Source organism: Rutidosis leptorrhynchoides, chromosome 10 (genome assembly GCF_046630445.1).
Source record: "Rutidosis leptorrhynchoides isolate AG116_Rl617_1_P2 chromosome 10, CSIRO_AGI_Rlap_v1, whole genome shotgun sequence".
NCBI lineage: Eukaryota > Viridiplantae > Streptophyta > Magnoliopsida > Asterales > Asteraceae > Rutidosis > Rutidosis leptorrhynchoides.
In genome coordinates, this window is record NC_092342.1 from 66,635,485 (window position 1) to 66,641,417 (window position 5,933).

The window sequence follows — 5,933 nt, forward strand, 5'->3', positions numbered from 1 at the left end:
TTCTAATAGCAAATTAGATTTATATAATTTATTAATGTAAGTGATCATCTTTTTATATCCCTCCATAATTAAAGTTTTTCAAATTGCGTTTAAGATGTTAAAACTTCATAACTCATGCATTTTAAATAACAAATTAAATTTAGATAATTTATTATTGTATCTTTTTCTATCCCTTGATAATTGCATACTACTCGTATTATTATTAGTGTGGGTAACAAAATTATTTAGCAAATTTGGTTAATTTTTTGCCTAATGAAAAATGAGAAATTTGAAATTTTTCCCTAGATTTATGTAAGATTTTAAACACTTCATAACTCATCATGCATTTTAAACTACAACTTAAATTGAAATAACTTAATATTATAAAAGATCAAATCAACTTTTCATTTTCGTACATGAATACATACTATACTACTCCGTCTTTGTTAATTATATCATCGGTGTTTAGTACCCCGGTGTAATATCCTAAAAAAAACAAAAATAAATAAAACTTATAAGATAGCTACATAAATGATAAGTGCTAAATAAGTTGATAGTAAATAAATTATCATAACATTATAACTTACAATGTTATGTACGTAAATATAAATTATACTCAAATTAATTATTTCCCATGCTAGAGAAGATTAAATAAGATTAACAAGAAACTAGTTACTTGCATGGAATTTGAAAGGCCAACTTTAAATTTGAAAGGAATGGGATAGGTCTCATCAAGTTATATATTTGAAAGTATCTTTCATTTGGTAATCTCTTTACTAAACCAAATAAGATGAAAGTTTTACCAAGTTGATAGCCATATTAGTCACTATAATCCATCATAATAATAAGAGGAAGAAGTAGAGACGGTAGAGAATTCAAGGAAGAATACGAAATTTGCGAGTCTAGTTTCGGTCCTAACACGAACACGTTTAGAGGTAACTACTAATTAACACTTTTGTTATGGATGTAAATTTGTTATTATTTTTCTTAATCAACTTATTGGTTAAGATTAACTATATATTATATGGATTATTATTGAGATGAGATGATGAGTATAAAATGGATATCTTTTAGAAATGGCTTGTTATATTTAAATATTAATGATGCACCTAATATATATATAAGATCATATACAACCAGTGAACTAATTTTACGAGGTAAGAAGTATTGCAATTGTTTATTATGGAGTCAAATAGTCATGCACTTACATTATAATAAAGGTGACTTATTATAACTATGAATCTAATGATTTATAACTACAAATATATTTAGGAACATCTAGTTAATTCATTGAATCTTGCTACAACAATAACCACTTACACGAATTCGAGTTGGTGAGTATTATAATTAATGAGGTGCATGTCAAATTCAAGATAACTGGAGTTTTCTAGTATCCAAAAAAAAATTTATTTAAAGTAATTCAAGAGAACGATATAATGTTGTAGTGCATATAAGTAATATATCGGAAGACCGTGCTATTATTTACTTATGATAATAATTAATTTATAGGTATAATACATATCTTGCTGTTCAGAAATTTCATGTTCACAAACTTAAAGAAGTAAAACATAAATTAATCTATTTTGTGCTATAATGAAGTGTCTAAATGGAGTATTTAAAATTTATGTGTAATATGGAAAAGAAATAGAAATTGATCTTTAGAGTCCATGTTTTCAATTACGATAATGGGAATTTTAAGTCTTAAAAACATGTAAGTTACTAATAATTTGAAAAATGAAAGTCTTAGTAATATAAAATGACATAATTATATCATTAATATAAAATTCATGAAACTATTTTTTAGAAATAAATACATGAGAATAAGATGGTAACACTAATTAAATAAAGGATATTACATACTCCCTATTTGAATACATTTTGTGCTCATACGTGTGTGTTCCTTAGATTTGGCTCGGTGATCGCATCATTGGTGGTGTTTTGTTGTCTTTGGAATTCCATCACTCAACATAAGGTACGGATATTCTAGGTGGTTCTAGGATCGCTTCGGTAAATCTTTCCTCTCAAAACTTTGTTTCGAATTGCGTATGAAAATTATTGGTATGACATGCTTCTTTGAAAATTCGTTATATTTGTTAGTCTATATATTGTGTTATAATTTCCCTATTTTGATGTACTAACGATATTGCTAATCACTTGTGTAAATTTGGGGAAATATAACATTTGGTATTGGGAAATTGTGTCAAAACCGTGTCTCGAAAACCCGCCAAAAACGGCCCGGAAAACTGTTCCGAACAGCTGCTATTTTCAGTCCGAAAACAGCCCGTAATCGCCTCGAAATATTCCCGAAAAATGTCGAAAACATTCCGGTAAAGAACATGTGTGAGTGTGGCTAGTGGTACGGTGATACGTATCGAGTGTCCCTCATTCCGTGTGGCTTTACGTGTTCCGTTTAAGCTATTAATTTGTAAAGGGCTAAGATATTATGTACTATGACTCGTGACAAGGTTGGACCGATCGGTTGAGTGACACGTGATTTTAAATCAATACGACATAAAATATTATAAACATTTTAATTATTTGGTCAAGCGTAAAATATTTAAGTCATTTTATTAATTCTTTTTAAATATATATTTAGGGTCTTTTAATCACTTGAAAAGCATTTGGAATTGCGTAGTTATAAGTTGGTAAAACGTTTTCATAAAATATGCCTAAGAGTAACCTATCTATGGAGGTCCCATGGGCGCGTTATTGTGACACCGGTAACGTGGCATCGACCGTAGCGGTGTATTTTGTTATATCTACGGCGTCTCCTTTTGATTACCCGGTGTTGGTACGAGCTCTTTGTTATTATATATTTGTGATAGGAGGCGTATGGATCGATCCTAGGATTTTGTTTTGACGGTGAACGTTTATCGTAGTGTCATACGAAACGTCACTGATATGAATGATTAGTGGAGTTGCTACCCTATGATTTCATTTTGATACTTTGTTACTATTTGTTTGACTCTTAGTGCATTATTTTATGAAATTTGCATCATGATATATGGTATTGTGGATCTATACATATTCGTACTTTGTTTTGCAACTAAGTTATTTTGAAAATAAGTTTGTTTTGAAATTAAATTTGCATGTCATACTATACTCCGTTATTTGTTATATCCATTCACTGGGCTTTGGCTCAGTCATATTCTTGGTTTTCCTTCTTATACGACAGGTAATCAAGGGGGCGTTGGGAACGAGGGAAGAGTGTAGAGTGGAGTAAACTTAGCACCTTGCCTTATACATTTCCACCAAGATTTAGTAGCTTATTTTGGTTTAGTAGTACTTTTGAATAAGTTTGTCAACTTTGGTTCGAACTATGGTTTGAATTTGAATAAGAATAACGCTCATTTATCTTTTAAGTTACCTTTATTATATGTATTGGCATTCATAAGATTAGGGTCATTACAGAATGGTATCAGAGCAAGGTTCCTTCTTGTAGAAACTTAAGTCCTAAGTTATGGCCTGTGAGATTTGGGTAGACTTTTGGGTTAGAATTTTACTTCCGCTATATTATTCTAATTCCACTTTGAATATTCTCTTTTATTCTTTGTACTAATCATAATCGTTATATCCTCATCTCATTCATAGATGGCACCGAAAAGAAAAGGGATGTCTGAGGAAGAAGTAGAAAACAAGATTAACCAAACTATCACGAATTTGTTACCCAACATGGTAGCTCAAGCTATCGACGCGATGCGTAAGCAAGGTGGCGAGACTTTTAAGCATGAAGAAGAGGATGAATATAAGGAGGATAAAACTGTAACAGGAGATGCTATTCATGTTTGGCTAGGACGGTTCCAAAAACAACGTCCTTTGTCATTCAGCACTGCTAGTACTCCTGTGGAAGCTGAGAATTGGATCACTCACATTGAGAAAATATACCGAGTGCTTGGTTGTGAAGAGAGGTTTTGGGTGCCATTGGCTGTCTATAAACTAGAGGGGGATGCTCAGCGTTGGTGGATCGCTTTGAGACAAGCGAAAGGGGGTATCGATTTTGAGGATTTATTAGATTGGGCTGATTTCAAAGAGTTGTTTTTCCGTCAGTACTACTCTGAGGCGGAGAAAGAGGCTGTGATTCGGGAGTATGCGAATATTAAGCAAGGGAATGAAGAGTCTATTAATGATTTCACTAAGAGGTTTTTGAGGCTTGTGGGTTTGATTGGGGCTGCTGCTGGGTCTGCTGAGGACCAAGCCCGTAAGTACAAATGGGCTGTTCATGGGCGTTACCGCTCTAAAATGATTAATCTGAAATGTTTTGATGTCGCTGAGGCAGCTGATTATGCTCGGAATTTGGAGATGGAGCGAGCCGAGTATTTGGATACTAAAAATGATGATGGTAAGAACAAGAGGGTTAAGATTGTACAACCACTACGATCTGTGCCTGCACCGACTACCAAACAGGGTCAACAATCTGGAAGCCAAGAGTATCGTGGTAATAATTGGAATAATAGAGGAAATCAGCAAAGGATTGACAACGGGACAAATAATAATAACCGTGGTCAATTACAAGTATACCGTCCCCAAGGGTAGCAAAAGGGTAATGGAAGTGGTGGTGTTAATGCCAATGCACCGTGTGGGACTTGTGGAAAGAATCATCTGGGAAAAGTTTGTTATCGTAGCGAGGGTTCATGTTTTGCTTGTGGAGAGGTTGGTCACTTAGCTAAGGATTGCAAGAATCCTAGACCTGGGTTTGTTCCGAGGGTTCCTCCGCCAGCTCCCGGTGGACGCGTCTTTGCCATGACTGCTGCTCAGGCTGCTGACGCGACAGGTACATTCCGATCCCTTTTCATTTTAAAAATATTTCCTTTGAGTTATTTGTTCATTCATTCTTGATATTATTAGGTACTATTACTGGTCATGTATTTGTACACCATCATGCCCTCTTCGTTCTATTTGATTCTGGCTCTACGCACTCGATTGTGTCTGTTAAGAGCTCGAAATATTTGAAAGTGTCTCCGACTTGGTTGTCTACTCCCTTATCGATCTCCACCCCGATGGGTAGTATTGAAATTATAGATCATGTGTTTCAAAACTGCCGTTTGGAATTCAATGTCTGCATGTTTCCCGCAAATCTCTTTCCTATGACCATGCATGACTTTGACATTATTCTTGGCATGGATTGGTTATCTCGCCATCATGCGAATATCGATTGTTATTCTAAGAGGATTTTATTTGGAAATCATTCTATACCCGATTGTGTCTTTAATGGTGATCTTCCTGTAAAATCTATTAAAGTTATCTCAGCACTTAAGGCGCAAAAGCTCATTTCACATGGTTGTGTTAGTTATTTAGCTTCGATTCAGAATTTGTCTATCGAGAGTCCTTCGCTTGAAAATATTGATGTTGTTCGAGAGTTTCCCAATGTATTTCCCGATGAATTGCAGGGTTTGCCTCCAGTCCGTGAAGTTGAATTTTCGATTGATTTGATTCCTGGTTCTCAACCGATATCAAAGGCTCCTTATCGTATGGCACCACTCGAGTTGCAAGAACTCAAGGAGCAATTGCAAGAATTGATAGATTGTGGTTTTATTCGGCCAAGTGTGTCACCTTGGGGTGCGCCGGTTTTATTTGTCAAGAAGAAGGATGGTAGCATGAGACTTTGCATTGATTATCGCGAGTTAAATCGTATTACTATCCGAAACCGTTATCCGCTTCCATGTATTGATGATTTGTTTGATCAACTTCAAGGTTCGAAGTACTTCTCTAAAATCGATCTTAGGTCTGGGTATCATCAGCTCCGTGTTAAATAAGAAGATATCCTAAGACTGCTTTCCGTACTCGTTATGGGCACTATGAGTTTTTAGTGATGCCGTTTGGATTAACTAATGCTCCTTCGGTTTTCATGGATCTAATGAACCGTGTGTTCCATGAGTATTTGGATAAGTTTATGATCGTATTCATTGATGATATCTTGGTATTCTCAAAGAGTAAAGAAGAGCATGCGAATCATC